This window comes from Coregonus lavaretus, assembly GCF_964263955.1.
Source record: "Coregonus lavaretus genome assembly, contig: HAP1_SCAFFOLD_1189, whole genome shotgun sequence".
Taxonomy (NCBI): domain Eukaryota; kingdom Metazoa; phylum Chordata; class Actinopteri; order Salmoniformes; family Salmonidae; genus Coregonus; species Coregonus lavaretus.
The window spans coordinates 77,424-100,000 of NW_028165883.1; the positions used below are offsets into that span (position 1 = coordinate 77,424).

At 45.5% G+C, this 22,577-nt stretch overlaps 1 pseudogene across 1 annotated transcript in view; it reads left to right on the forward strand.

The window, feature by feature from the left end:
- Positions 1-4,603: 4,603 nt before the first annotated feature.
- LOC311115334 (PR domain zinc finger protein 1-like) overlaps positions 4,604-22,577 on the forward strand; it is a 19,610-nt pseudogene continuing 1,636 nt past the window's right edge. Inside the window, exons 1-5 of the transcript in view lie at positions 4,604-4,630; positions 7,872-8,168; positions 15,190-15,309; positions 19,488-19,740; positions 21,567-22,577. The exon at positions 21,567-22,577 is cut by the window's right edge and continues 41 nt beyond it. The product of the transcript in view is annotated as a PR domain zinc finger protein 1-like (transcript). The remainder of the gene's footprint in view (positions 4,631-7,871; positions 8,169-15,189; positions 15,310-19,487; positions 19,741-21,566) is intronic.

Genomic DNA, 22,577 nt, shown 5'->3' on the forward strand with positions numbered 1-22,577 from the left:
AATCTTAATGCCAGCATTGGTTTGTGGTGGTAAATAGACAGCTATGAAAAATATAGATGAAAACTCTCTTGGTAAATAGTGTGGTCTACAGCTTATCATAAGATACTCTACCTCAGGCGAGCAAAACCTCGAGACTTCCTTAGTATTTGATTTTGTGCACCAGCTGTTGTTTACAAATATACACAGACCGCCGCCCCTTGTCTTACCAGAGTCTGCCGTTCTGTCCTGTCGATGTAGCGTATAGCCTGCTAGCTGAATGTTATCATTGTTGTCGTTCAGCCACGACTCCGTGAAACATAAGATATTACAGTTTTTAATGTCCCGTTGGTAGGATAACCGTAATCTTAAATCGTCCATTTTATTCTCAAAAGCTTGAACGTTGGCTAATAGGATTGATGGGAGAGGCAGTTTACTCGTTCGCCGTCGGATCCTTACAAGGCACCCGGATCTGCGTCCACGATATCTCCGTCTCTTCCTCACGCGAATGACGGGGATCTGGGCCTTGTTGGGTGTCTGTAGAATATCCTTCGCGAACGCCTCGTTGAAGAAAAAGTCTTCGTCCAACGCGAGGTGAGTAATCGCTGTCCTGATATCCAGAAGCTCTCTTTGGTTATAAGAGACGATGGCAGAAACATTATGTACAAAATAAATCACAAATAACGCGGAAAAACACACATAATAGTACAATTGGTTAGAGGGCTGTAAAACGGCAGCCATCTTCTTCCGGCGCTGTTCTCATTCCAATAGGACTCCCTGTGAATACACCCCTAAACATATCAAATATACCTTGCACACATGGGTGCGTGCCCCCACGCACACCATTCTGTTGTTGTTGGCACCTGGCAGTGTTGCGTGATGCGTGGCAAGTCTGCTGAAAGTAAATCCTCTAAATCAGCTGTCAGAGCTGGCTGGCTGGCTGGCATCCTGCCAAGTCAAACATTGCTCTGTATCAGAGAACAGTGACACAACACTATAAAATATACTTTATTAGTCCATACAGGATGGAAATGTGTCTTCTGCTTTATTCCCAACCCCTGTAATACACACACACACACACACACACACACACACATACACATTAAGGAAACATCAGCAGTAGGTTGAACCTGAGATATGGATGCGTAATAAATCCCTCTTCTCTAACCTCGAGGTTACGACACTCCTTAAGTAGAGACTGCAATACATGCTTTGGTTTTGTGAAACTACCCACTGGGCGAAAACACATTCTATCATGTGCACATTGTAACAATGTCATATTTCAACGTACCATACGTTGAACATGCTTACTTGTTACTTATGCATTGCATTGAAGATAAATATTGAATTCGCAAAAAGTTGCCAACCTTTTGTTTCCAAAGTTAAAAGGATTATTTTTGTAATTGACGTCATTATGCTAACCAACGTTCCTTGTTACTTTCCTTGAAAATGCAGTGATATTGTGAATTTGAAACAATGTCAGGTCTTCAACTTACAGTATATCCACTATCAGAAAAAGTAACAACAGCATCTCCAATATCGGCAAATTGATCAATCTACAGCTGACTTGTTGAAAGTCTCCCATCCAAGCTCTAACCAAGACTAACCCTGCTAAGCTTCAAATACTGTATAAAGTATGGCTGTTACTAACCAAGACTAATCCTACTTAGCTTCAAATATAAAGTATGGCTGTTACTAACCAAGACTAACCCTGCTTAGCTTCAAATATAAAGTATGGCTGTTACCAACCAAGACTAACCCAGATTAGCTTCAAATATAAAGTATGGCTGTTACCAACCAAGACTAACCCAGCTTAGCTTCAAATATAAAATATGGCTGTTACCAACCAAGACTAACCCTGCTTAGCTTCAAATATAAAGTATGGCTGTTACCAACCAAGACTAACCCAGCTTAGCTTCAAATATAAAGTATGGCTGTTACAGATGTGCTACCATGCGGTTGGTGATGAATGAATCTGCAGTTATATAAAAGTAGTTAACTTTTCAGGAATTACTCTTCCCAAAATGTTTTGGAGTTCTTTTTTTACACTTGGCGTAATGTCCTCATGCAAGTGGTCTAAACATTTTGATAAGATGAACAATTGCGATGATCTGACTGTAGGCTACTCACATGCTAGTGCTGAACAAGCTCTCTGACTGTAGGCTACTTACATGCTAGGTAGGGCTGAACAAGCTCTCTGACTGTAGGCTACTTACATGCTAGGGCTGAACAAGCTCTCTGACTGTAGGCTACTCACATGCTAGGTAGGTCTGCCCAAGCGCTCTGACTGTAGGCTACTTACATGCTAGGGCTGAACAAGCTCTCTCCACCTCGCACTTGTACATGCCCCCATTCTCATCGACGAGGCTGTAGTGGAACAGGTTGAGAACTTCAAGTTCCTTGGTGTCCACATCACCAACGAACTATCAGGGTCCAAGCACACCAATACAGTCGTGAAGAGGGCACGACAAAGCCTATTCCCCCTCAGGAGACTGAAAAGATTTGGCATGGGTCCTCAGATCCTCAAAAATGTATTCAGCTGCACCATCGAAAGCATCCTGACTGGTTGCATCACCGCCTGGTATGGCAACTGCTCGGCCTCATACCGCAAGGCACTACAGAGGGTAGTGCGTACGGCCCAGTACATCACTGGGGCCAAGCTTCCTGCCATCCAGGACCTCTATACCAGGCGGTGTCAGAGGAAGGCCCTCAAAATTGTCAAAGACTCCAGCCACCCTAGTCATAGACTGTTCTCTCTGCTACCGCACGGCAAGCGGCGGTACCGGAGCGCCAAGTCTAGGTCAAAAGGCTTCTCAACAGCTTCTACCCCCAAGCCATAAGACTCCTGAACATCTAATCATGGCTACCCGGACTATTTGCACTGCCCCTCCACCCCCACCCCATCTTTTTACGCTGCTGCTACTCTGTTCATTATTTATGCATAGTCACTTTAACTCTACCCACATGTACATATTACCTCAACTAGCCGGTGCCCCCGCACATTGACTCTGCACTGGTACCCCCCTGTATATAGCCTCCCCTACTGTTATTTTATTTTACTTCTGTCTTTTTTTCTCAACACTTTTTTGTTGTGGTTGTTTTATTTACTTCTTTATTAAAAAATAAATGCATTGTTGGTTAAGGGCTGTAAGTAAGCATTTCACAGTAATGTCTACACCTGTTGTATTCGGCGCATATGGCAAATACAATTTGATTTGATTTGATTTATGTCATTCAAATGTCAAATACTGACATCTACAATAGTATTATTTCAGACCGCAGCTGTCATGAGGGGGTATATCGGATTTCTACACATTCACAAAGCCTTAAATGTAGTTGTCAACTTCAGAACACTTCAGCTAAATACAGAATGCACGCCAGAACGGGGCAAGGGACAACCGCGACACTTGATGTATGTGAGAGTTATAAACCTAGCCTGTGTAATTGTCTCTAGGCAGAACTTGTAGCAAACATTTACATTTAACCTATTGAAATCCTGGTTATGGTCGTGGTTTGGAAACGAACCAAAGTCTCGGTTTCAATATGAATTCAACTCTCTGTTTCAAAGAACTGACAAGAAAATGTGGATTTCTTAGAATCTTTTCAAACAAACACTCTCGTAGCTCCACTGTTTCCATTAACCTTGACTTAGGCCTACAAACACAACATAGTACAGCATTCTTGCATTTACACCCAAGGAACACAGTAAGGGGGGGTTGTGTCAGAATCCCAGAATAAAATAAAATGGAGATAGATGTGTGTCTGAACTGGAACATCTCTGTGTGACAGGCGACGCACTTCCTGGAGAGAAAGCTCTTGTTGTTTTATCTCAGCCCTGATACCCCCGGGGCAGAGAGTGAGTGAATGAGCGATAGATGAACAGATCACTGCCCCCAAGGAGGAGTCATACACAGAGGAGAGAGGGAGGGAGGGAGAAGAGAGGGGGCAGACCCACACACGCACGAGAGAGAGAGAGAGAGAGAGAGAGAGAGAGAGAAGAGAGAGAGAGAGAGAGAGAGAGAGAGAGAGAGAGAAGAGAGAGAGAGAGAGAGAGAGAGAGAGAGAGAGAAAAAAAGAGAGCGAGAGATACTCTCACACACACCACTGTCACTCAGTCTTAACAGGTACACACAGGATACAGACCTCACCAGACAGAGAGAGAGAGAGAGAGAGAGAGAGAGAGAGAGAGAGAGCGAGAGAGAGAGAGAGAGAGAGAGAGAGAGAGAGAGAGAGAGAGAGAGAGAGAGAGAGAGAGAGAGAGAGAGAGAGAGAAAGAAAGAAAGAAAGAAAGAAAGAAAGAAAGAAAGAAAGAAAGACAGAAAAGAGAGAGAGAGAGAGAGCGAGAGACAGAGACAGAGACAGAGACAGAGAGAGAGAGAGAGGGAGAGAGAGAGAGAGAGAGAGAGAGAGAGAGAGAGAGAGAGAGAGAGAGAGAAAGGAGAGAAGAAGAAAGAAAGAAAGAAAGAAAGAAAGAAAGAAAGAAAGAAAGAAAGAAAGAAAGAAAGAAGAAAGAAAGAAAGAAAGAAAGAAAGAAAGAGAGAGAGAAGAGAGAGAGGGAGAGAGAGAGAGAAAAGAAAGGAGAGGGAACTCACTCAGACACTGGAAGAGGACACAGATAACCTGTCCTATGTGTGGGTCCTCTAAAGGCTTCACAGTGAGTATTCATTCACCATCTCCACCCTCTTCTTTGTTACCACTCTAGTGGGGCATTTCTGCAGCTCTGGGTGTGTGTGTGTGTGTGTGTGTGGTGTGTGTGTGTGTGTGTGTGTGTGTGTGTGGTGTGTAAATTAGGGTTTCAGTCACAAAGTTGTTTTCACACACAGCACAGATTTAATTTAGCTAGTCTCTTTCAAAAGTTCTTATTTTGTTACATTTGGTGTGACAGTGTTACGAGGATACATAGATTGTGATATTTGAGTTGTAGGCTTTCATTAAGTTTCTGAAAGCATGTGTTCTTAGTCACTCATGGCACAGATTTCACATCACTACTCTAAAGTTAATATGGTGATGTTTTCTCATGATGCCACAGCTGTGTGGCTTTGACTCATCATGCATCGATTTCAGAGTTTATTTTCTGCTATGTCAGTTTCATAGTTTCATGGTTTCACAGTGTATTTTCTGCTTTGTAAGTTTCATGGATTCATGGTTTCAGAGTAAGCTGTCACTGTCTGTTGTGACAGTCATTCCACTCCGCGGTGATGTGTACCAAAGACACATTGGGAAATGTCATCCATCAATGTTGGCCGATGAGTGTACAGCACTAGATAAGATGGAATTATTTATGTGTTCTAATTCATTATTGCTTATTGCTATCATAAACTGGCTTCCCACATAATTAGAGCAGTAAAAATACATGTTTTGTCATACCAGTGGTATACAGTCTGATATACCATGGCTGTCAGCCAATCAGCATTCAGGGCTCGAACCACCCAGTTTATAATAGGATATCGCTGGTGATTTCAAGTGAAGATAAGAAAAGTTGGGAAACCAACTTTATTTTCCCTCAATTGGGATAAAAAGCCAAACTGGTACTCTGTAGCTCAGTTGGTAGAGCATGGCGTCAGGGTAGTGGGTTTCATTCCCAGGACAACCCATATGTAAAATGTATGCACGAAACCCTTTGCATAAAAGTGTCTGATAAATGGCACAAAAAACCATCAGCTCTCTTCTTATCGTATTCCACCCAAACTTCTGCATTTACCTTAGGTTTACCCGCAAAGGCGCTCTGGCTCTAGGATTAGCATTTTTCAGACTAACTCCAGTCTTTCTGTATTCATGGCTTTGTCCAGTCTTAATTAAACCCTTTCACACTACTGAGTGGAGTCGGGCCAAGCTGTACTCCACTGGCTTGGTCCCGCATCCATCATAGCTGCCGGAACCGGCCTGGAAAGGATCATCTGAAAATAAAATGTCCAGGTCAGAACACCACGGGCAGACACAGACAGACAGACAGACAGACGGACGGACGGACGGACGGACGGACGGACGGACGGACGGACGGACGGACGGACGGACGGACGGACGGACGGACGGACGGACGGACGGACGGACGGACGGACGGACGGACGGACGGACGGACGGACGGACGGACGGACGGACGGACGGACGGACGGACGGACGGACGGACGGACGGACGGACGGACGGACGGACGGACGGACGGACGGACGGACGGACGGACGGACGGACGGACGGACGGACGGACGGACGGACGGACGGACGGACGGACGGACGGACGGACGGACGGACGGACGGACGGACGGACGGACGGACGGACGGACGGACGGACGGACGGACGGACGGACGGACGGACGGACGGACGGACGGACGGACGGACGGACGGACGGACGGACGGACGGACAGACAGACAGACAGACAGACAGACAGACAGACAGACAGACAGACAGACAGACAGACAGACAGACAGACAGACAGACAGACAGACAGACAGACAGACAGACAGACAGACAGACAGACAGACAGACAGACAGACAGACAGACAGACAGACAGACAGACAGACAGACAGACAGACAGACAGACAGACAGACAGACAGACAGACAGACAGACAGACAGACAGACAGACAGACAGACAGACAGACAGACAGACAGACAGACAGACAGACAGACAGACAGGTAACTGGGACAAGAGCCAAGTCCCAGACAGTGTAGAGGAAGTCTGGGCTGATTCTCTGGTAATACTGCTTTCCTCCTTGTGAAAGTGGTGACTGCCGCTCCTTGTTTGACATGCACAGGAACCTCTTCCTGAAGCCTGGGGTCCTGTTTTGGATGGTCACAGGATGTTTGGAACAGGGGGGAGTGGTGGGGTGGAAGAATGGTGGGGTGGTGGAGTGATGGACGCTACCCTTTGAAGTTTGTTGGTCCGTAAGTGTTCGGTGGGACACTTAGTTAGGGTACCACCCCCCCTTGACTGATCGACAGCCCACTTATGCCGATGCTACCTCCTTCCTCTCGGCTTCCTTGCTTCCAAATTTAGCTCTATTCAAGTCAGAGGAGAGCTTCCTCCTTCAGCACACTTCATCCGCTGTTTGTGATGCTTTATTCTTTTCCAATGCTTAGGACAGCAGGAGCACGAGGGAGATAGGAGAGAGATAGATAGGAGAGAGAGAGATAGGAGAGAGAGAGATAGGAGAGAGAGAAAAACAAGGAGACAATAGAAGAACAGAGGAACAGAGGAACAGAGGAACAGAGGAACAGAAGAACAGAAGAACAGAGGAACAGAAGAACAGAAGAACAGAGGAACAGAGGAACAGAAGAACAGAGGAACAGAGGAACAGAAGAACAGAAGAACAGAAGAACAGAGGAACAGAAGAACAGAAGAACAGAGGAACAGAGGAACAGAAGAACAGAAGAACAGAGGAACAGAGCAACAGAAGAACAGAGGAACAGAAGAACAGAGGAACAGAAGAACAGAAGAACAGAAGAACAGAAGAACAGAAGAACAGAGGAACAGAAGAACAGAAGAACAGAGGAACAGAGGAACAGAGGAACAGAAGAACAGAGGAACAGAAGAACAGAAGAACAGAGGAACAGAAGAACAGAAGAACAGAAGAACAGAGGAACAGAAGAACAGAGGAACAGAAGAACAGAGGAACAGAAGAACAGAGGAACAGAAGAACAGAGGAACAGAAGAACAGAAGAACAGAAGAACAGAGGAACAGAAGAACAGAAGAACAGAAGAACAGAAGAACAGAAGAACAGAGGAACAGAAGAACAGAAGAACAGAGGGAAAAATAAAAAATAAGTCAGAACTTGGAGAGATAAAAGAAAGTGAAAACAGGAAGTCCATGACTTCCCAGATTTTTTGGGCTATTGCACATTAGAATGATGTCACCTTCTCATCATCCCTCTTCTTTTTCTTCTTCTATCTCTTCCAGGCCTCCTCCTCCTCCTCCTCCTCCTCCCAGCACAACACAGCCAAATTAACCTCAGACAGCTCCCCCTCACCCCACACCACAGTGATCACCACCCCGACCATGTTGGACTCAGACCCTCAGGACCCAGACAGGACCCACTGGAGTGAAGCTGAGTTCCAGGACAGGTGCACCTACATCGTGAAGGACCACCCGTTGGATGAGGACCTGGAGAACCACCCAGAGAACTGGGACAAGACCAAGGCTGAGAGGTCTCTACCCCGAAACCTGGTCCTGAAACGCTGCCCTGACTCTGCAGAGGTATTCTGAACACCACACTTTCCTGTAAATGGGGGATGTTTTAAAAGTGAGAGTTGAGAGTGAGAGAATGTTGGTATTTGCATGCAGGTGTGTGAGTGTTTGTGTTTTCGTGTGTGTGTGTGTGTGTGTGTGTGTGTGTGTGTGTGTGTGTGTGTGTGTGTGTGTGTGTGTGTGTGTGTGTGTGTGTGTGTGTGTGTGTGCATACAGCTGTGTACTATATGTTCTGTGAGTGCATTTTTGAAAACTCCCCATCCATCACTCCGACATCCTCCCATCCTCCCATCCCTCCATCCTTCCTTGGGGGGAGGAAACGCTTGACACACCATTGTCTAATTCCAACTTTTCCTCTGTGTCTCTTCCTCGCTGCGTACATCTTAAGGAACAAACAAAGACAATAGACACTGAGTGCATCCCAAATGGTACCCTATTCCCTATAGGCCCTGGTCAAAAGTAGTGCACTATATAGGGAATAGGGTGCCATTTGGGATGCATATTCTGTCTTCACAGCCACAGCCTGAGGTCACTATGATTAGTTGGTCCTTTACATTCCCAGGTTCCCATTGTCCCCTACCTTACCATTAAACCGTAAAGCGGAGACACTGAGATCCACCTCCTGTATCTATGCCCCACGGATCGGAAATAATCTCAGGTCCGAGGAGAAAAAAAAAGAAAAATGTATTCACTCACTAACTGTAAGTCGCTCTGGATAAGAGCGTCTGCTAAAATGACTAAAATGTAAAAAAAATCTAAAAAGTGGATCTGCTAGTTTGATCAACATGAAAGAAAGAAAGTGGTTGGGCGGTTTGATGTTTGAGGGGCAAATCCTAACTTCCATTTAAGGAGAATTTTCACATAGTCATGCTATGATGTCAATGGGAGACTAAGGTTAGGATTCACCCCTTACTGAACAGGAGACTGAATGAGACTGAGGCCATATTTGAATTATTTCCAAATGGATCCTTCCTAACAGCCTTCCTTGAAGTGATCACAGATCTAAGATGATTGGATAGGTGAAAATGAGGGTTCCACTGGTTCAATGTCATCTGTCCAAATCAGTGATAGCATCAAGGGAGGTAGGATGCATTTTCAGAGTATTCGAACATGACCCGAATCAAAGTGTGTCTGATCTAAGGGCATGGACAGCGTTTGTCAATGTGAATGTATGATCACTTTTTGCAACATTTTGTGTTTGTTCAAGCCAGGGTCTTTTCCCTGTTTGTGAGGTTTGTCAGTCAGTACATTGGCGTCAGTATAGGGATTACTCCATGCTCGGTGATGCTGCCTGCTGCTTTGAGTGGATCAGTTTCACAAACAGACAGTGTAATCCACAGGAGGCTGGTTAGGGGAGGATGGCTCATAATAATAACGGGAATGAAGTGAATAGAGTGGTATCAGACACATTTTTTCCATGTGTTTCAAGTTGTTCGATACCATTCCATTCATTTAGTTCCAGCCATTAATATGAGCCCTTCCTCCCCAATTAAGGTGCCACCAGCCACCTGTGGTGCAATCCGTAGGATGAGGGAAAAGTGGTAACCCTCTGTAAGATCAGAGGAGCGTGAGTCCAGGTGTGTTCAGGTAAATACCAGCATCACCATTACCTTCTAATGATGTCTATCTGGAGTCTGCACTGCACTAAAGACTAGGGGGAATTACAGGGGTAGTCTGGAGTTGTATGGGACTAAGAGAGTACGGACCATTCAAACAGCAAGGAAAGTAATAGACTGAAAAATAGTATATAGACAATATAACTCTTATCTTGTGTGTGTGTGTGTGTGTGTGTGTGTTTGGTTTTACTATCCTTGTTGGGACCAGAAGTCCTCACAAGGATAGTAAAACAAGGAAAATTCAGACAAGTGGGGACATTTTCCGGTCCCCACAAGGAAAAGGCTATTTTAGGCTTAGGGGTTAGGTTTAGGGTTACAATTAGGGTTATAATTAAGGTTAGGGGTTAGGTTTTGGGTTAGAATTAGGGTTAGAATTAGTGTTAGGGGTTAGGTTTATGGTTACACTTAGGGTTAGAATTAGGGTTAGGGATTAGGTTTAGGGTTAGGAGTTAGGTTTAGGATTAGGGGTTTGGGGTTAAGGTTAGGGTTATGGTTAAGGTTAGATTAAGGGTTAGGGGAATATACTGTATATACAGAGCCTTCAGAAAGTACCCTTGATTTATTCCACATCTTTTTGTGTTACAGCCTGAATCCATCTACACACTATACCCCATAATGATAAAGTCAAAACATGTTCTTAGAAATTTTAGCAAATGTATTGATAATAAAATACATAAATATAACATTTACATAAGTATTCACACCTCTGAGTCAATACTATGTAGAAGCACCTTTGGCAGTGATTACAGCTGTGATTCTTTCTGGGTAAGTCTCTTAAGAGCTTTCCACACCTGGATTGTGCAACATTTTGCCATTTTTATTTTCTAAAATCTTCAAGCTGTCACACTCTGATCTGTTTCACCTGTCTTTGTGCTTGTCTCCACCCCCCACCAGGTGTCTCCCATTTCCCCCCATTATCCCCTATGTATTTATACCTGCGTTTTCTGTGTGTCTGTTGCCAGTTCGTCTTGTCCCGTCAAGTCCTACCAGCGTGTTCCCATGTTTCATGTGCTCTAGTTTTTGTTTTTCCTAGTCTTCCCAGTTCTGACCTTTCTGCCTGTCTTGACCTACCGATTGGCTGCCATCCTGTACCTGCCTGACTCTGATTTGGATTACGACTCTTTGCCTGCCCCTTGTTCTGTAATAAACTCTGAGACTCATACTATCCGCCTCCTGTGTCTGCATCTGGGTCTGGCCATGACTGACCCAGCAGACTCGGACCAGCTCTGCAACACTGTCTCCTCACAAGGAGCCAACATTGGTAGACACGAGGGGTTACTACTTAACCTTATGGAAGGATTCCACACCTTGACGGAACACCATGACCATGCCGTCAGTGCATTGTTGGAATAATTCTGCGGACTATCTATTAGGCAGCAAGCCACAATGGAAACCTCCCAGACTCTCAGTAACCAGCGGTGCTTCTCCCCAGCCTACCCCGGCTTCCCGAGAACCCCGCTTACCTCCTCCGGAGCGCTACGCTGGAGATCCCAGAACCTGCCAGGCGTTTCTCTCCCAGTGCTCCCTCATTTTCGAGCTGCAGACCTCTTCATTTCTGTCGGACTGTTCAAAGATATCGTATCTTATAACGCTGATGTCCAGGAGGGCACTCGCCTGGGCTACGGCGGTGTGGGAGCAACAATCCACCGTTTGCCTTAGGCTGGAGGATTTCGTGGCGAAAGTAAGGAAGGTGTTCGACTCTCCGTTGTCTGGGAGAGAGGCTGCTCGAAAGCTACTCCAACTGCGTCAAAACTCCCGTAGTGTGGCAGACTGCGCGGTTGATTTTTGCATGTTGGCCGCTGAGAGCGCCTGGAACCCGGAATCTCTTTTTGACACATTCCTTCACGGATTATCGGAGGAGGTTAAAGACGAGCTAGCAGCCCGGGAGCTTCCCGTGGACCTCGACTCCCTCATTGCCTTGACCTTACAGATCGATGGGCGGCTATGGGAACGTAGGAGGGAGAGGAGGTCTGTTCCCGGTCACACTCGCTTGTCATTGCTCCTACCTCGCATCCGAGGAATCCCAGAAGTTCCTGACGTCCACCTTACAGAGAGAATCCGATGTCACCCGAGTGCCCACAGGAATCACAGAGGGCGGTCAACGCACCTCCTCCAGAGCCCATGGGAAGGGCTAGTTTGTCTCCGGATGAACGTTTACGCAGATTGAGCACCAGGAGCTGTCTGTATTGCGGGACTACAGGACATTATATTTCCACCTGTCCATTAAAAAGACCGGGCTCATCAGTAGGTACGAGTACTCTGGTGAGCCGTTCGGGGATTTTCCAATCTCCCATTACTCGTACCCCTCTCCATGCCACCCTGTTGTGGGGTGACCAGGCCAAATCTCTCCGGGTGCTCATTGACTCTGGGGCTGATGAGAGCTTTATCGACGCTACCTTGGTGTCGGAGCTGGGAATCTCAACTCAACCCCTCTCCCTTCCCATGGACGTCAGAGCGCTGGATGGGCACTCTATTGGCAGAGTCACCAACAATACAGTTCCTATCAACCTACGAGTATCAGGAAATCATAGTAAGTGTATGCAGTTGCTGCTCATAGAATCTCCCCATGTACCCATGGTTTTGGGGTATTCATGGCTCTAGAAGCACAATCCCCTGAACGACTGGGCTACTGGTTCTATTGTGGGTTGGAGCCCGTTCTGCTATGCGCATTGTCTTAAGTCGGCACAGCTTGCCCCAGGACGTCCACCTGCAGGCTTGGGAGAAGCACCGGATCTCTCCGCCATTCCCGCGGAGTACCTGGACCTCCAGGAGGTCTTCAACAAGGCCCGCGCTACATCTCTCCCTCCGCATTGACCCTACGACTGCGCCATTGACCTTCTCCCAGGCACTACACCACCTCAGGAATGGCTTTACTCCCTGTCGGGTCCAGGGACCAAGGCTATGGAGGAGTACATTGAGGGCTCTCTTGCTGCAGGGAGTATTCATCCTTCTGCCTCTCCCGCCGGTGCAAGGTTCTTCTTTGTGTAGAAGAAAGTCAAAACCCTGTGCCCGTGTATCGACTACCAGGGCCTTAATGACAAACAAAACGTTACTCTACCACTCATCTCCTCGGCTTTCGAACCTCTTCAGGGAGCGACCATCTTCTCAAAGTTGGACCTTCGGAACACCTACCATCTGGTTCGGTTACGGGAAGGAGACGAGTGGAAGACAGCCTTTAACACTGCTCGAGGGCACTATGAGTACTTGGTTATGCCATTCGGACTGACCCACGCTCCCGCTGTATTCCAGGCCCTGGTCAACGATGCGCTCTGGGACATGCTGAACCAGTTCATGTTTGTCTACCTCGACGACATTCTTGTCTTTTCCTGTTCAGGTCAAGAGCATGTCCTCCACGTCCTTCAGCGTCTCCTGGAGAACCAACTTTTCGTCAAAGCGGAGAATGTGAATTCCATCGCTCCACCATCTCCTTCCTAGGATACGTAATCGCTGCAGGACACATACAGATGGATCCAGACAAGGTGAGAGCGGTGGTGGATTGGTGCAGCTGTAACGTTTCCTGGGATCTGCTAACTTCTACCGCCGCTTCATCCGGGGTTACAGCACCCTGGCTTCCCCCCTCTCTGCACTCACCTCTCCCAAGGTTCCATTCACGTGGTCACCAGCAGCTGACCGGGCGTTCTTGGACCTCAAACATCGAATCACTACATCCCCCATCTTAATCCATCTGGACCCGTCCCATCGGTTTGTGGTGGAGGTCGACGCCTCGGATGTCGGAGTGGGGGCCGTCCTGTCCCAGCGTTCTGCCCAGGATCAAAAGCTGCACCCCTGCACTTTTCTCTCCCATCGTCTTACCCCTGCTAAGAGGAACTATGATGTGGGTAATCGAGAACTCCTCGCCGTCAAGATGGCATTGGAGGAGTGGAGGCACTGGTTGGAGGGGGCGGAACACCCATTCTTAGTGTGGACTGACCATAAGAACCTGGAATATCTCCGCACCGCCAAGCGCCTCAACTCTAGGCAGGCTCGTTGGGCCCTGTTATTCACACGTTTCAATTCCACTCTCTCCTACCACCCGGGGTCCAAGAATGTGAAGCCTGATGCACTCTCATGTTTGTATAGCCTCGCTGCTACTTCGTCTTACCCTGAGACCATCCTCCCTACCTCCTGTCTAGCGGCTGCACTCGTCTGGAGTATTGAGAGCCTGGTCTGTAAGGCACAGCATTCCCGGGGGGGCCCGGCTAACCGGATGTTTGTCCCGGACTCTGCCAGTTCCCCGGTCCTGGAATGGGCACATTCCTGACAAGATGCACCTGAGCTCAATTTCAAGTCTCATAGCAAAGGGTCTGAATACTTATGTAAATAAGGTATTTCAGCTACTTTTTTTGTTTGTTGTTGCAAACATTTCTAAAAACCTGTTTTCGCCATGTCATTGTGAGGTATTGTGTGTAGATTGATGAGGGGAAAAAAATATTTAATTCATTTTAGAAAAAGGCTGTAACATAACAAAGTGGAAAAAGTGAAGGGGTCTGAATACTTTCCGAATGCACTGTATTATACAGCATACATACAGCCCTGTATCTATCTTCGAAGGTGACAGTATGAGTCAGCAATTACCATGACTATAGGTCCTCTAGGGTTTAGTGCCGTTGGTTTCCCGATATGATTGGGGTGTGTCAAACTACACCCTATCCCTTCATCCCCGCCCCAGAGGCTAGAGACAGAGGGGGTGAGTTTCACAATTCACACCTTCAGGAGCGAGAACAAGAGTTGTGTTTAAACGTTCATATTTCTGATTAACTCATGAAATATTTACCGTGTGAAAGAGTACAACTTCACCGTTTCACACTCTCAAAGTGAATGCCAGTTGTCATTGAGAAACTATTTTCATAAAAGCTTCCTCTATCCTATCTTTTTCTATTGGCTTGGTTTACTTTATGTGTGCTGAGATAGTAGGCTGGGAAAATCTTCACACTTTCTTTTCTATAACTCATCATTCTTAGGAAATAGAACCAAGCTCTGTTTTGGCTCCGGGTTACGCAGACGCCCGCGAGCAGTTTGGCTGAGATGATTGAATAACATGTATATGTACATTTATTTAGCAACACTCGCACACGCAACGTGGGCAGTCTGATCAGCATGTTACTCTTGGAAGACACTTTATTTATTTATGCGTATGAATGTATATGTATATATATATATATTTGTGTGTTATTGTTGGTTTTGTCTGTGTGTAAATTTTTTATTAAAATGTTTGAAAGAAAGGAAACAGTTTCATGGTGAGTCAGAAACCTTGAAAGGTTGTGGCTAGTTAGCTGGAACTACCATAAAGCCAGAGGTTGTATTCTAGAGAATATTTCTAATCTTACTCTAAGTTTTGTCAATGGGCATCCTCTTTGTCATCTTATCCTCTGAATGGTCCATTGTTTGATGATGTCATTTCCTGTGTGGTACAGGTGCTTGGGGTGACCAGTCGGGTGCTCATTCCGAAGGGGACGCGGTTCGGCCCTCTGGTTGGCCAGAGCTACACCAATGACAAGGTGCCCAAAGATGCCAACAGGAATTACTTCTGGAGGGTAAATGAGGGGCATTGTGGGATCTCATTTTGGTCATATCCTGTTCAATTCTAAAAAGGGGAGGGGGGCAACAATTGGCACTTGTGGTCTCACATCATGTGTAATATCTGTTAGTGTGTGTGTGTGTGTTTTTTTTTATGCCAGCCACGTGTTATTTTTAAATTTACTGTAAAGGTTGTGTGTGAAAGTGTGTGTTTGCTCATTGGGGAGAAGGCTGCACGAGGTCACACACACAGCTGTTTGGTTTCATTGACACCGTAGTTCTCTCTCTGCTCCTCTCTCCGATACTTTCAGCAGTGCCATGGTCTCCCTGCCAGGAAATACACACACACACACACACACACACACACACACATAACACACACACACGAACACACGCACACGTACACACACATAGCACACACACACACACGCACGTACACATGCACACATACAAACACATAGCACACACATATACACACATATACACACACACATATACACATATATACACACACACACATAGCACACACACACACACACACACACACGCATATATACACACACACACGCACACATACACACACACACACAAACATACACACACACACACACACACACACTGACTCACACACTGACTCTCACACTGACTAAGCAAGGAAGTGGCTTAGGGCAACGAGCCACGACTTCCACATGCAAACAACCCAGCTAACGGTGTAGGCCTGCACACAGCGTAGTCATGATGACACAGACCTACAGACTATATACAGTCCCGACACAACATCAATGGGGCCACTACACAGACATGAGATCAACACAGCCACAACATAGATGACCTAGACACTGAAGTCATGAGTCAATCTGCAAATAACACTGCTTCCAGACAAAGACCAACAAAGTGATGTAAAGAGCTTAGCAGAGTAAGAGGGGAAGTGTGATAGAGCAGAACTCCAGAGAGAAAGATCCAAAAGAGTCTGAGAGGGACTATTATAAGAAAACACTGTAATCGGTTGTTGTGTAAATTCAACCACTTTTTTTGCCCTCCAGGAATGTGTAGTCATTTAGGTGCGCTGAATGGGAACATAGGTCTGATTGAAGTTAGAGTGGTATAATTTAGCACAGTCAGTTGTGAGCTGACTCGAGTAGAGTTGTCATACTGTCCTTCCAGTCGATGATCAATGTCAAAACCAAAACCCACAGATTATGCCCACCCCACCACCACCACCCAAAACACACACACCTTATATGATAGGTAGGACACACTGTTGGCCGTTTTTGTAATTTTTCAACAGTAGGATACTTGTATAAACTGAATACAGTAGATTCCCGTAGAATGCACAGTAAAATACTGTAAATGTTTTTTGCAGTATTAATTACGGTGCATTGTGGGAAAATGTTGTGGGCTGGGAAAGAGTCTCTGGCTCAATAACATATTTTAAGGAGTGTCTTGTAAGAGGCTATACTTGTTGCACCCATTAGTGAGAGTGCTGTACCAATTTAAGTGATATGTGGTAGTGGTTCTCTAACAATTAAATGTATGTAGGGGATAGATCAGAGTGGCAGCAAGTCTCAAACCTTTAATGGTTGAGTGTTTAGCCATGTCCTTGTCATCTGTTTGGCCCTGTAGTCACTGTCAGTTTAGAAGCCTTTGTAAAGGCCTAAAGTGCAAGTGATATAAAACACCAAATATCAGTTGGTTTGCTGTAATATATTATTAAAATTTTACTATTAGCAAATGCTGTTTGTATTTTCAATACAATTCAAAAATAAAGTACTGTATTGCTGTTCGCTACAGTTGAAGTCAGAAGTGTACATACACTTAGGTTGGAGTCATTAAAACTTGTTTTCAACAACTCCACAAATTTCTTGTTAACAAACTATAGTTTTGGCAAGTCGGTTAGGACATCTACTTTGTGCATGACACAAGTCATTTTTCCAACAATTGTTTACAGACAGATTATTTAACTTATAATTCACTGTATCACAATTCCAGTGGGTCAGAAGTTTACATACACTAAATTGACTGTGCCTTTAAACAGCTTGGAAAATTCCAGAAAATGATGTCATGGCTTTAGAAGCTTCTGATAGGCTAATTGACATCATTTGAGTCAATTGGAGGTGTACCTGTGGATGTATTTCATCATGGGAAAATCTATATAAATCAGCCAAGACCTCAGAAAAAGAATTGTAGACCTCCACAAGTCTGGTTCATCCTTGGGAGCAATTTCCAAACACCTGAAGGTACCACGTTCATCTGTACAAACAATAGTATGCAAGTATAAACACCATGGGACCGTCATACCGCTCAGGAAGGAGACGCGTTCTGTCTCCTAGAGATGAACGTACTTTGGTGCGAAAAGTGCAAATCAATCCCAGAACAGCAGTAAAGGACCTTGTGAAGATGCTGGAGGAAACAGGTACAAAAGTATCTATATCCACAGTAAAAGGAGTCCTATATCGACATAACCTGAAAGGCCACTCAGCAAGGAAGAAGCCACTGCTCCAAAACCGCCATAAAAAATACAGACTACGGTTTGCAACTGCACATGGGGAAAAATATCATACTTTTTGGAAAGATGTCCTCTGGTCTGATGAAACAAAAATAGAACTGTTCGGCCATAATGACCATCGTTATGTTTGGAGAAAAAAGGGGAATGCTTGCAAGCTGAAGAACACCATCCCAACCGTGAAGCACGGGGGTGGCAGCATCATGCTGTGGGGGTGCTTTGCTGCAGGAGGGACTGGTGCACTTCACAAAATAGATGTCATCATGAGGAAGGAAAATTATGTGGATATATTGAAGCAACATCTCAAGACATCAGTCAGGAAGTTAAAGCTTGGTCGCAAATGGGTCTTCCAAATGGACAATGACCCCAAGCATACTTCCAAACTGATTGGCTCAAACGCATTAAGAAGGAAATAAATTCCACAAATTAACTTTTAACAAGGCACACCTGTTAATTGAAATGCATTCCAGGGGACTACCTCATGAAACTGGTTGAGAGAATGCCAAGAGTGTGCAAAGCTGTCATCAAGGCAAAGGGTGGCTATTTGAAGAATCTCAAATATAAAATATATTTTGATTTATTTAACACATTTTTGGTTACTACATGATTCCATATGTGTTATTTCATAGTGTTGATGTCTTCACTGTTATTCTACAATGTAGAAAATAGTTAAAATAAAGGAAAACCCTTGAATGAGTAGGTGTGTCCAAACTTTTGACTGGTACTGTATATCAGTATTGAATTGGCACTATAATAATAATAATAATAATAATAATAATAATATGCCATTTAGCAGACGCTTTTATCCAAAGCGACTTACAGTCATGCGTTCATACATTTTTGTGTATGGGTGGTCCTATCCAGAGATAGTCAGAGATATAGCATAAGATATCTTGTTGTAATTACAATTATTTTGAAGACCAATGTATCCTTAACTACAACAGCATTTTCAGTAACGGTTACAGAAACGTTTTACTTACTATGACTGTGATATGCATTTTCTTTTATCAACCTTGGTTGAATGCACTGACTAAGTTGCTAAGGACAAGAGCGCCTGCTAAATGACCAAAATGTAAGTGTAAATATACAAATGAAAACTTGCAAAGAACACTGGGTAATATGTTGCTGCAATCCAGTAATATACTGTAAATTAGATTACAGTAAAATTGTTGGTACCGTAAAATGGATTACAGTAACATTGATTACAGTAGCTGTACTGTAAAATAAATAACACAAACTTACTGGCCAATTTCTGCCAGTAAGTTACTGTACATATTACAGTAAATGTTTTACAGTGCAACAAACCTGAGTGACAATTTTTCTCACTACATATTATTATGTAATGGATGATTGATATCTTAGATTTCAGAGCCGGTGGAGAAGGTTGTATAAATATCATTAAGTCATCATTCTCTCTTTTAAGTTATTTATCTCTCTCTCCTCTCTCTCTCTCTCTCTCTCTCTCTCTCTCTCTCTCTCTCTCTCTCTCTCTCTCTCTCTCTCTCTCTCTCTCTCTCTCTCTCTCTCTCTCTCTCTCTCTCTCTCTCTCTCTCTCTCTCTCTCTCTCTCTCTCTCTCTCTCCCTCCCTCATTCCTCCTTCACTGTCCCATCCCCCGTTCTCTCGCTCATTCTCTTTCTCTCCCTCTCTTCTTGTTTCACTCCTTTCATCCCCCTCTCTTTCTCTCGCTCCAGGTCTTTTCAGAGGGTCGGTTACATCACATCCTGGATGGCTTGGACGAGGAGAAGAGTAACTGGATGCGCTACGTCAATCCGGCCTGTCGTCACGAGGACCAGAACCTGGCGGCGTGCCAGACTGGCATGGCCATCTACTTCTACACGGTGAGAGCCGTGCCACCGGGCCAGGAGCTGCTTGTGTGGTACTGCCCGGAGTTAGCCCGCCGCCTCAACTACACAACCCCCGGTAAGCTCGTCACAGAGAGAACTGGTACGTTTTGTAATGCAGAGGTCTGAAACTTGTGGCCAGGGAGCTATCTCCAGCCCGCAAACTGCTGTTTTGTGGCCCCCTTCGACTAACATCAGATTCATATTGGAATCAAGCCTGCTACTAATGTACTTAATACTTTTTACTACTAGGCCAGGCTAACAGATTCAATCCCATTTCAATCCAATCTAATAAGGAATGGGACAATATAGAGTCTCTGATTCTTGTATTCACTGTGGTGAGTGGAGGAGAGAGAAGATCTATATGATCAATGAGTGTTCGGCACAACATATGGGAAGGAGTACGGCGCTTCCTAGAGTTTCCTAGAGCTCTGGGTGGAAGTGGATGGTTATTCGAAGCCGAAAGCGCTCAGTCAAAGATCCAGCCGCCTGACACACTCTTTGTGCGGGTGTTAAACTAGTAATACAAGTCACACCCACAGGCCTTTGTGAAGGAGGGCGACAAAGAATGGGAGGACAGAAAAGAAAGGAGAGAAGATCTAGCTCCAGGTGTCACCAAGATAGGTTTTGTCTCGACTTAAGGCGAGACCAATTTCAGGTCTCAAGGCAAGGTTTCAGTTTCCCTTTTTTCACCTACTCACAAAAAACTCAGGATCAAGTGCACACATTCACATACACACTCTCTCTCACACACACACATTCACATACACACTCTCTCTCACACACACACATTCACATACACACTCTCTCTCACACACACACATTCACATACACACTCTCTCTCACACACACACACATTCACATACACTCTCTCTCTCACACACACACACACACACACACACACACACACACAGAGTTACTGTATATATAACGCTCTGATTTCAACTAGGAGTTACTGTATATAACGCTCTGATTTCAACTAAGCGTTACTGTATATAACGCTCTGATTTCAACTAGAAGTTACTGTATATAACACTCTGATTTCAACTAATAGTTACTGTATATAACGCTCTGATTTCAACTAATAGTTACTGTATATAACGCTCGGATTTCAACTAGGAGTTACTGTATATAACGCTCTGATTTCAACTAAGAGTTACTGTATATAACGCTCTGATTTAATTTATAACTGACAACAAAACAGATCCAGAATCAAGACTCCATTTGACTGGGTCGGGGTGTAACTGTGTAAAGCCCCTTCACAGCTATGCTAGCTGTAACTTGTCTCCTATATCCACGCGCTCCCTCTCTCAGCATGATCTGGGTCCTGATCAGACCCCTATTGTTTCACCTTCAGGATCAGCTTTCATAGAGCGCCCGGACAGGTCCGTTAGTGAGAAGCAGACAATCCTAACAGCTGACTGACATAGATCCAAGACTAGTTCATAAAAAGTAGAAAACAACTGGTTGAACTGGAGCTATTTCCTCTTTTAGAGTGGAGTGAGAGGCTGAGAACTGGAGAAGTGATGTCATGATGTCATAGATAGGAGCACAGTTTAGAAGGACATGATCTCACACTGAAGGTATGCGTGTCACGTGGTGTATCTGTGTCGATGGGTTCTACTGCAAAAAGAGAGTGACACCGACTCATAAACAATGGGTTCTACTGTAAAAAGAGAATGACACTGACTCATAAACAATGGGTTCTACTGTAAAAAGAGAGTGACCGACTCATAAACAATGGGTTCTACTGTAAAAAGAGAGTGACACCGACTCGTAAACAATGGGTTCTACTGTAAAAAGAGAGTGACACCGACTCCATCGCACAGTTGACTAAACTCATCACACTGCAAATTATAGTTTTATGGTACTTTCGCGTGACAACATTTTACCCTAAGTATGTGTGTCTGTGTCTTTTTTGTCCCACAGAGCAGAAGCAGGTTTGCAGGAAGAGTTCAGTGAAGAGGGGGTACAGCATGTCCGAAATCCTGAGGAAGGAGCCCACCAAGTCCCATTCCACTTGCCCCCTACTCCCCGAATCCACACTGTCCCCAACCTGCAGCCCTGTCCTACCCCTCTACCCCCGTGTGGTCTACCCCAGATACCCACCTATCCTATACTGTGGCCTCCCTATCCCCAAAAGAACCCCGGTCAGCAGCCCTGTCACCCCTCCTATGCACTTTCCTGTCAAGCCTTCCCCGGGCGTCTCCATCACAGCCAGACATTACCAAGAGTCCTCGGTGCCAGGCCAGATGTACCCCAGTTCACAGTGCAGTCCCTATCTCATACCTCGCTATCCGCTTGGCCTTAACAGCCTACGACCTCACACATACCCCCTGTGCAGTGACAGACTAGCTCCACTTATGCCACTTCCACCTCAAATGCTGCCCTTTGAGGGGTACCCGCACTTCCTGCACCCATCAGCCAATGGACACAAAGAGCTTCCGGTTTCACTGACCACTACCCACAAAGACCTCTCACTGACCAATGGCAGCCTAGAGCTGCCCCTTGCACTGACAAATAGCAAAAAATATGTAATTTGTTTGACGACCAGTGGGCACAAACACCTTGGTGACCTTATGCCCTCACCAAATAATTACCTCAAAAACCTCACTGTGACACCAACAGACAACTTCAGGGACTCTAAGCATGCCCCTGTCAGCAGCACCTTCGATGACCAGCCTCTACCAGCCACCTCCAGGGCCTCATCCATGGCGTCATCCCCTCTTGTACCCAGGGGAGGCTCACCGCTGGCGGTCCTGGCTGCCTCCTCTGACTACATCCCCTCCAAGCCCACATCCACCCTGCTAAATTCCAGCCACATTGCAGAGGGAGGGGCAGTAGACCTGCGGAAGGCCAGACGTGGTGGACGGTTCATCGGGTACAAGACCCTGTCCTACCCGCTCACCCGGAAGAACGGGAAGATCCGGTACGAGTGCA